Source organism: Pleurodeles waltl, chromosome 7, assembly GCF_031143425.1.
Source record: "Pleurodeles waltl isolate 20211129_DDA chromosome 7, aPleWal1.hap1.20221129, whole genome shotgun sequence".
In the NCBI taxonomy this organism is placed as follows: Eukaryota; Metazoa; Chordata; class Amphibia; order Caudata; family Salamandridae; genus Pleurodeles; species Pleurodeles waltl.
In genome coordinates, this window is record NC_090446.1 from 1,216,370,856 (window position 1) to 1,216,381,091 (window position 10,236).

Genomic DNA, 10,236 nt, shown 5'->3' on the forward strand with positions numbered 1-10,236 from the left:
TCCGAAACCAAAGCAGATGAAAACAGTACTTGGGCCCCGGGACACTGATAAGAGAAACACATGAGAGGAACAACAGGAAATAATATGCTACAGCCAAAAGAAATGGAAGAAAAACAAGTGGCAAGCGCACAAGTCAACAAAAGGCAAGGGCGGGATGTAAGCTTGTTTTAAGATTTATATTAAATACAATAGATTTCACAAGCAAAATACAAGAGCTGTGTAGGTGAAACCTAAAAAGGTCCCTCAAGGTTGTAATGCCCACCTCGCTCCAATTTAATAATTCACCTGCTGTGAACCTTGATGCATAGGTACAATGTTTTTAGTATGGGGTCACCAATGGCTAGATTTAGAGTTAGTGGTAGCTCGTTAGTGCCCTCAAAGTAGCTCTCAGAGGTTAATCCTAGCCAGTTTTAGAGTCTGTGCAAATTAAAGAAGGCAGCACTGTTCATCTCAAGACCCTTAGACTGACAGCCAGTGAAACTAATGGCATGGCCCCATGATAACACTCAAACACACACTATGTTGGCTTATTGGGTTTGCCATATTGCCATCTGTATCCATTGTAAATCTAACTGTACCATATATTGTACTCTTTGCCTTGTTACTCTTTGTTTATTGCATCGTCGTGTTACGTGTGAGCATTCTTTGTTCTTGCTGCATATTCTGTTATGACTTGCATTCCACGTTCCAGTGGAGTTCTTTTCATGGAGACCTTGTCAACTACTGTAGCAGTTGACCCTGGGCACTCATAAGGAAGGACATCAGCTGGTTGTGGGCCCTTATATTTGGAAATAAATCGTTCACTTACAACTTATCTGTTGTCTGTGATTCTTCACTTCACATTTTGCAACCAGCAGACCCTGTAGGAGCCCACCGACACCCAGTTGCCTCACTGACTCTCTCTTCGTGGTGCACTGTTGCTGTCCCGCTGGCCCCAGGCTGCACTTCCTCTGTGTACTACTACACAACAGGGAGCGTTGCGGCGAGATCAATGGGTATTCTGTCTTTGTGGCATATTCCTCACTGTGGTGTGCTCATTTGGTAGTTTCCTTCGCCATGCGCAAACTGTGTTGATTTGATGCTCCTCACAGCTCTTCGACATCATCACTGTTTGGGCTGACCATGTCATTATTTACTCTGGGTGGTTTTGGACTATTAGGCTAACTCAATGCCACTTCATAGTCGGCCATCTTGGTTTGGGCTGAGATCTATTAGAATATTTTCACACTGCTTTTTTTACAGCCATTTTGGATTATGTTGTATTATTTACATCAGTTATCACAGTTTTGGATTTCTCTGAATACTTGTTTGACATGACAGCTTTTGGTTTTACTCTCACTTTCAGTCCTATCATCTTGTCTGCTTTACCCTCAATATGGCTTCCACTCATCACACAGTCCAAACCACAGATTTTACAGCACCCTGGAAGAACACCTATGAAGTGGAAGTCATGGATATGCACTTTTTAAGCCTTTCTGGTTGCCATAGATGGTGAATATTTTGAACTAAATTTCAAGGCAGTAGTACTCTTCTTCCATCGTGGACAAAAAGGGCAACATATTTTTTTTATAACCTCCTTATTGTGAATGCTACATCTGGTTTATCTGGCAACTGGGACAAGTACGGTAAAGCCATTGCCAGAGTTCAAGAGAGAATTTCTGAAGAACCAAGTGTTCCTTTGGAAAGTTTCATTTTTTTTTCAAACTAAAGCAGAGCCCACAGGAAACTGTAGAGGAATACATATCACTCGTTATTAATGTCATTGATACCATTGATGCCATTTCTGTGAAAAACAGAAGTGGTAACATACTTTACACATATTTAATACTGTATGTGTTAGCTGTGGTATCAAGAATCGCATTGGTAACAATGCCAGTTGCCCTGCTCACGGCAAGCACTGTTTGAAGTATAGAAAGCTTGGTCCCTTTCATAGCGCCTGCAGGAGTGCCAGACCATCTGTGAAGGTCAATAGTCTGGATGTGGCTTTAGAGGGTTGCTCTTCTGAGTTGGTCCTCACCTTAGATGTTGTTTCTGACCCCCATAACGTTAATACTCCTTAGGTAAAGTCACACTTGGCTTTACCTTCACTTTAAATCTGCTAGCTGATTCAGGTGCTCCCACTGTCATCATATCTGTCTTTTTATTTTTTCAACGCTATGTTCCTAATCACTCACTTAAGGCTCCTGATGTTCATCCCAAGGCATACGGGGAGCAGGATATCGACATGCGTGGCTATTTTATTGACACCCTGATGTGTTTTGGTCGCGCTATCACTACCAAAATGTACATAACCAGAAAGGGTAGACACATGGCAAGATCTCACCAAGTTGGATCTCAGCCTCGTACCTTGTGCTGACCAGCCAGACAGAACTGCTGATGTTTCTATATTACTTGTTGACCACTCCACTGTCAATTCTCTTTCAAACATACTTAAAAATTTCCAGGCATTTTGAATTAGAAAATGTGTGTTATTAATAAAGACATGTATAAAAATAGATTACAGAAAAACTCCATACCTTTGGTGCGTAAAGTTAGACCAGTTCCTCTGAATGTCAGGGAAGAACTCAATAAACTGTTTGATAGCCATGTTACTGAAGGTATCATTCAAATTCAATCCACCAACTCAGCAGGAGTTGCACAAGAAATCAGTCACGATTCCCCTCTGTGCAGATCTTCATACACTCAAAAAATATTTTCATTGGTTGTCACCCATTACCAGAAATAACCATGAGCTCCAGGCCAACTTGGACAAGCCAAGCTATTCTCCCTTCTTGACTTTAGGTTTGCATAGCACCAAATTCCTTGTGCTCCAGAGTCCCAGGAATTGACTGCATTCATCACAACAATTGGTGCTTACAAGTACTGCTGAACTTCGGCTTAATTTCAGCCATCAGTGTCTTTCAGAAAAACATGGACAGTATTATAATGGACACAACAGAAGCACAACCTTTTCAGGATGATGTCCTGATTTCTGCCATCAACATGCACAAGCAAAATACAAATCTCAACAAAGTGTGAGCCTTCTTTGCTATCTCAAAGCAATATGGTATCACTTTGCAATATGACAAAGGTCAGTTTTAGCGCAAGCAATTGATTATCAAGGAGACCCTTTGCTCAATTTTGGGTCTCAATGAATGCTACTCGCAATTTATGCAAGGCTATGCTTTTATAGTACAGCCTCTGTGTGACTTCAAAAAAAGGGGAAAAAGTATATCTGGTCAGACAATGATGATGTGGCTTTCAAAAAAATGAAGCGGCTCATTATATATGTTCCTGCTCTAACGCCTTTCACTTCCAGCATTAATTGCTCTTTGACTGCTGATACCAGCCAAATAGGGCTAGGACTATCGCAGTTACTTTGCGTTTCAGCCTGAATCTACTTACAGCACCATTATATCCAGGCACCACTGTGCCGAGGCTGGACGCCATAATGTCCAGGATGCCCAGTGTATATCAGACATGGCTGTTATTATGTGAGAAGCGCTCCTCATTCTGTCAGGCATGGCTTAAAGTAGGCCAGTCATGCTCTTAATATCTCAATTATGGCAGCCAGCATAGCAGATCTAGACCAAAAATGCCCAAAATAGTCCAGGATGACCATTATTATGCTATTGGCACTACTATGCCATAAAGAGACACAATTGCGCCAGCGATAAAATCCTTATGATGGGGTCCAGCTTACACATTTGGATGTCCTTGACATGAAGTATAGCTTCCAGGAAACAACACTGTTTATTACGGAGGAACACAGTGTCAGGTCGATACACATACAAGTTGCATGCATATGAAGATCTTAATTTTCTCTGCTTTGGATCCACACCCTACTCACCTCAGCTTGTGGGCGAAGCACTTGTGAAGCACTTGCATAATGTTGGGAGATAGAGACATTCACACATTTCTGGTGGGGTTCACACTTTGACCTCTACACTGATCACAAATCACTGCATCTATTTAATCGCAATGGCACTGGTGAAGCTTCTTTATATTGTTAAGAATGTTTTCAGAGCTGCAAGAATTCCGTTTCACAGTAGAATACATACCTGGTGGCAAGAATTTCAGGGCTGACTGCCTGTCTAGAATGTATGTTAAAAATAGTTCTGATCAAACTGCTGAAGTTGAATGTGTTATGGCTTCTGTGAACAATATTGTTTAAGGCAAATGTATTGTCAGTTATCATCAGTGGTTTAAAGCATCCCAGAATGAATCTGTCATCCAGTAAGTTTATAAATATGTGAATCAGGATTGGCCCAAAAAAGAAGTGTGAAACATGCACTGAGGCCTTTCATTCAAGTAGCCATTGAGTTATCAGTTCAAAAGGGTGTTATATAACAGCTTAATGTATGTGTACCTACTGCCTTCATTAGAGAGTTATTATTCAAAGAAACTCATTCTGGGCATTTAGGTGTTAATGCCACTTGCTAAATGCTTAACTCTCTATATTGGTCGCCATCCATGGAAGCCAAAGTTTCCAAGTATGTTGATATATGCACTACCTGTTCTGTTTATCAGACAAGCATTGGAAAACTAAGGAAACATATTCACATGGTTCCTTTGCTTTCTCATGTTGGAATACAACTTGTACTAGATTTCGCTGAGCGTCTTTCCATGAGCAAGAAGTACATGCTGGTATTAGTAGATAAAACTGAACACTGACACAGTCATTAAATTATTGCAGAGGATTTTTTAAATTGAAGGTGCACCTAAAGAATACGTCACCGATAACAACACCCATTATACCTCTAGGCAGATGAAGGGCTTCCTCAACTCACATCACATCAAACATCCAGAAGTTGCACTATACTTTCCCACATCGAGTGGCTTGTTGAGAGGATTAATAGATCCTTCATAGAGGGTGTTCAACGTGCTCTAGCAACTGGATAAGATGTTGAATCATTTTTAAGCAAAAGATGAGGTCTTATCTAGTGACACCGCGCAGCACCACTGGTGTGTTTCCGTTTAGGCTGCTGCACAACAAAAATCCGAGATCGAGGGTGTGTTGGATTGGATCTCAGAGATAGATAGGAAATCCACTAACACTTTACAGCATTCAATAGATGCTGCTGCCAGCATAGCGACCGGGCAACAATCTCATGCAAAGGACAAGATTGATTTGATTAAAAGCATCATATCAAAGAAGTATATCTTTGTGTTGAGATTGGGTCCTCATCAAAACATCCACTAAAGTCAGAAAGGGAGAAACCACATTTTCAGGTCCAGTGCAGGTAACAAAAGTGTCCAAAGGGTCTGTGCTAGTTTCTAGGAAGTGTTGGTAGATCAGGAGATAGTTGGTCAAACTCACCCTTGTGCAGGCGGAAAAATAATTTCTGCTAGAAAGGGGAATGTTTGTGATTTCATTCATGATCAAACAGGATTTGTAAAGCGCAAATAATCACCCTTGAGGGTATCCAGGCGCTTGCAGGTCTCAGTGGCTCATTCGAATAGCCAGGTCGTCTGGGCTCCATGGAATTCCGGGTGAGAGGTGATGGTCCAGAGATGCGTGAGGAAGCTGTTCCAGGTTTTTGCTACTATGTGGGAGAAGCGGTGTCCACCTCTGCTTCGGTGGATGCATGGAGTGTGGGCAAGGGATAGGGAGGCGGAGCATAGTCTTTTTGACGGTTGGTGGAACTTTAAGCAGTGGTTAATGTAGGCAAGTCCTTGGTTGTGTACAGCTGTGTGTGCATGGGTCAGCAGCTTGAAAATGCATCTCTTCTGCATGGGCAGCCAGTGGAGTTGCCTGAAGTGTGGTGTGATGTGGGATCGTCAGGTAACATCGGTGTTGAGTCTGGCTGCAGTATTCTGTATGGTCTGAAGTCTTCGTGGGAGTTGCAAGGCCATTGCTACATAGAGGGTGTTGTTGTAGTTTAACTGACTGGTGATGACCACCTGTATCACAGTGTTTTTCGTGTGCGGGTGTAGCCACTTGAAGATCTTACGCAGCAAGCTCAGAGTGAAGAAGCAGGCAGAAGAAAAACGGTTCATCTGTGATTCAATGGTGATTCTGTTGTCAATGATGATTCTGAGGTTTCTGGCATTTTCGGAGGGAGTGGGAGCAGGTCCTGGTTCTGAAATGCACAAGGAGTTGTTGCATGTGTTGCTGCTTTTGCCGAAGATCAGAACTTAAGTCATGTCTGTGTTTAGCTGCAGGCAGTTTTCTTTCATCCAGTCAGCGACTGTTAAAAATGGGGTCTTTGGTTGGCAGTCAGGTACCCCCTGTCCAAGCAAGGATCCTCACTCTAGTCAGGGTAAGTCACACACAATCCAAATTGTCCTGTACCCACCCTCTGGTAGCTTGGCACTGAGCAGTCAGGCTTAAATTAGAAGTCAATATGAAATGTATTTGTGCAATAAATCATGCAATAACATAGTATAAACACCACAAAAATACACCACACAGGTTTGGAATAATATAGAATATTTATCTGAGTAGATCAAGGTTAAAACAATGAAGATTTGATAAATACAAGTTGAAATATCACTTTCAAGAGTTGCAAAATAGTCTTTGAATAAGAAACAGACAATTAATGCTTAATTTTTCAAAGTACCTGGTGTGCGCCAAAAAATTACACACACGAGGATCACAGAGGAGGAAGGTGCGTGGAAAAAGAGAGGGTGTGCATCGGATTTTCTGGTGCCCACGGACGATGCATTGTTTCTTTTCCCACAACACAGAACTTGTGTCGTTCAATCTGGGTTCCTCACTGCGGTGCGGTGCTCTTTGTTGCATGCAGGGACGATGCATGGAATTTTTGGGCGTGCAGGGCGAAGTCACACGCTTGCATCGTGTTGGATATTCCATCGCACAGCAGGGGCTGCATCAATTCTAAGTCCGAGAAGTCATGCTGTGTCGTTCCGGCTGTGCGTCGATCCAGTGGGCTGTGCAGAGAATTTCCGGTTGCAGCGCAGGCGCTGCGTTAATCTTCACTCTGGAAGTCGGGCTGCGTCGATCTTCACTCTGGAAGTCGGGCTGTGTCGACCTTCACTCTGGAAGACGGGCTGCGTCGTTCCAGTTCGGCTGTGCAGCAATTTTCTCATTGCAGTTCAGGCTGTGCGTTGAATTTTCAGCGAACAAGGATTTCTTGCAGAAAGTGAAGTATTTTTGGCCCTGAGACTTGAGCAACAGGAATCAAGCTCAATCCAGGTCCTTGGAGAGCACTTCTCAGCAGAGCCGGAGTCCAGCAAGGCAGCAGGGCAACAGCAAGTCAGCAGTCCTTTACAGCAAAGCAGTCCAGGTGAGTCTTTTGGGAAGGCAGGCAGCTTCTCTTGGCAGATTGCAGGTTCTGGTTCAAAGTTTCTTTCCCAGGAGGTATCTTGTCAAAATGTGTCTGAGTTGGTAGGGTCAGGGACCCAGTTTATATACCCAAATGTACCTTTGAAGTGAGGGAGACTTCAAAGAGTGGCTTAGACGTGCACAAGGTCCCCTTTCAGTTCCATCCTGTCTGCCAGGGTCCCAGCAGGGGGTTTGGAAGTCCATTGTGTGAGGGCAGACCACTGTCCTTTGACATGGAAGTGTCAGGCCCTCCACCCTCCCAGCCCAGGAAGAACCATTCAGTATGCAGATGTGTGCATGTGTGTCTGAGCATCCTGTGTTTGGGGTTGTCTGAGTCAAATGCACAAGGGAGCTGTCAACTAACCCAGCCAGACGTGGATTGTAAGGCACAGAAGGATTTAAGTGCAGAGAAATGCTCCCTTTTTAAAAGTGGCATCTCTAAAATAGAAATATTAGATCTAACGTCACCAGTCAGCAGGATTTTGTACTACCATTCTGGCCATACTAAATATGATCTTGTTACTCCTTTCAGATCAGAACGTACCACTCAAACAGTATATGAGGGTAGCCCTAATGCTAGCCTGTGAAAGGAGCAGGCCTCACAGCAGTGTAAAACGAATTTAGGAGTTTTACTCTGCCGGGACATATAAACTACACAGGTACATGTCCTGCCTTTTACCTACATAGCACCCTACCCTATGGGTTACATAGGGCCTACCTTAGGGGTGACTTATATGTAGAAAAAAGTGGAGTTTAAGGCTTGATAAGTACTTTTAAATGTTTACGTCGAATTGGCAGTGGCAGGCCTGAGGCATGGTTAAGGGGCTAGTTATGTGGGTGGCACAATCAGTGTTACAGGCCCACTAGTAGCATTTAATCTACGGGCCCTGGGCACATGTAGTGCACTTTACTTGGGACTTACAAGTACATTAAATAAGCCAATTGGGTATAAGCCAATGTCACCATGTTTTGAGAAAGAGAGCATATGTACTTTAGCACTGGTTAGTAGTGGTAAAGTGCACAGAGTCCTAAAACCAGCAAAAACAGTGTCAAAAAAATGAAGGGAGGGAGGCAGGCAAGAACTTGAGGGTATGACCACAGCACTCAAAACATATATGGTTGCAAACACAAATGCCAAGTCTGATGTGAGAGGTCCGTTGGTGAATAGTACAGTACTCTTCTTTGTATTCCAGAAAGATTTTTATTTGGATCAATAGTTGGATTAATCATAGGCCATGTATAGTGGTAGCCTTTGGAAAATGTATGTATTCAAACAGCCAAAACGTGTTTCATCACACAGTGACATTTTCAAGGCTGTAAGAGACTTTGGGGGTCATTCTGACCCTGGCGGTCGGTGATAAAGCGGCGGCCAACCCGCAAACAGGCCGGCGGTCAAAAAAATGGAATTCTAACCCTGGCGGGAACCGCCAACACAGGCCGCCACTTTAACACTCCGTCCGCCACGGCGGGACCGACAAACAGCACGGCGGTCACCGCCAACAGGCAGGCGGCAGACAATGTACCGCCCACCCTATCACAACTCACCAATCCGCCACCTTTTCCGGGGCGGGAGCCCCGCCGATAAAAACACGGCGGAAACAGACTACGAACGGGAAAACGCTCACCTATACACACTCCACGAGGAAGGAGGACAGCATGGAGCCCGAATTACACATCCTACCAGCAATTGTCTACCTGCTCATCTACCAGGAGTACGAACGCCGGCGCAGACGACAACGGTGAGTACTGCACCTACGACACGGGCGAAGGGGGAGGAGGAAAGCTTACGGGCACACACATGCGCCATACACCCACCCCCCCCCACCACAAATACCTACACCCCAATGCCGAGCAACAAGTCAGAGTGACACCACACAAACCCCCCGGAATAATGCAAAGACACAATTTAAATGATCTATAAAATATATGTATAAATAGCTCCATTGAAGAAATGGCAAATATGCCATATAAAAGATACAAAAATAAGGAATGAACATAGTCCACAATATATCCATAGGCAAAAAGTCCGGCACATTCCGTGAAAGTTCCATAGTCCGTGGGCCAATGTGCACAAGCACATGGGCAAAGCCCACACAGGAGACCAGATACTATTGGAGAGAACACTGCAGGGGCATCAGACGATAAAACTACAGGCACCTCAGGGGGAAGGGAAGGGGGGGCACCTCAGCCACATGAGTCTACGACGCCAGATCCACGAGGGGCCTCCATGCCCACTGTCCCATCCTGGGGAGTGCAAAGCCACAGTCTCACAAGTCCCTACAGTGGGAGGCTTGCCCACTGGACCATCCTGGGGAGTGCAAAGCCACAGTCCATCAGATGGATTACCGACTCCACAGTTATTGGAGGAGGCATGGTGCCCAGAGTGCTTCCTGAAGCCCTGCTCGACACAGAACCGGCACTGTCAATGGGCCAGCGGTGCTTGAGATGAAGGGCCCAGCGGAGCGGTGCTTGAGATGAAGGGCCCAGCGGAGCGGTGTTTGAGACGGCGGGGCCCAGCGGAGCGGTGCTTGACAGGAAGGGCCCAGCGGAGCGGTGCTTGACAGGAAGGGCCCAGCGAAGCGGTGCTTGACACGAAGGGCCCAGCGGAGCGGTGTTTGAGACGGCGGGGCCCAGCGGAGCGGTGCTTGACAGGAAGGGCCCAGCGGAGCGGTGTTTGAGATGAAGGGCCCAGCGGAGCTGTGCTTGACAGGAAGGGCCCAGCGAGCGGTGTTTGAGACGGCGGGGCCCAGCGGAGCGGTGCTTGACAGGAAGGGCCCAGCGGAGCGGTGCTTGACAGGAAGGGCCCAGCGGAGCGGTGTTTGAGACGGCGGGGCCCAGCGGAGCGGTGCTTGACAGGAAGGGCCCAGCGGAGCAGTGTTTGAGACGGCGGGGCCCAGTGGAGCGGTGCTTGACAGGAAGGGCCCAGCGGAGCGGTGCTTGACAGGAAGGGCCCAGCGGAGCGGTGTTTG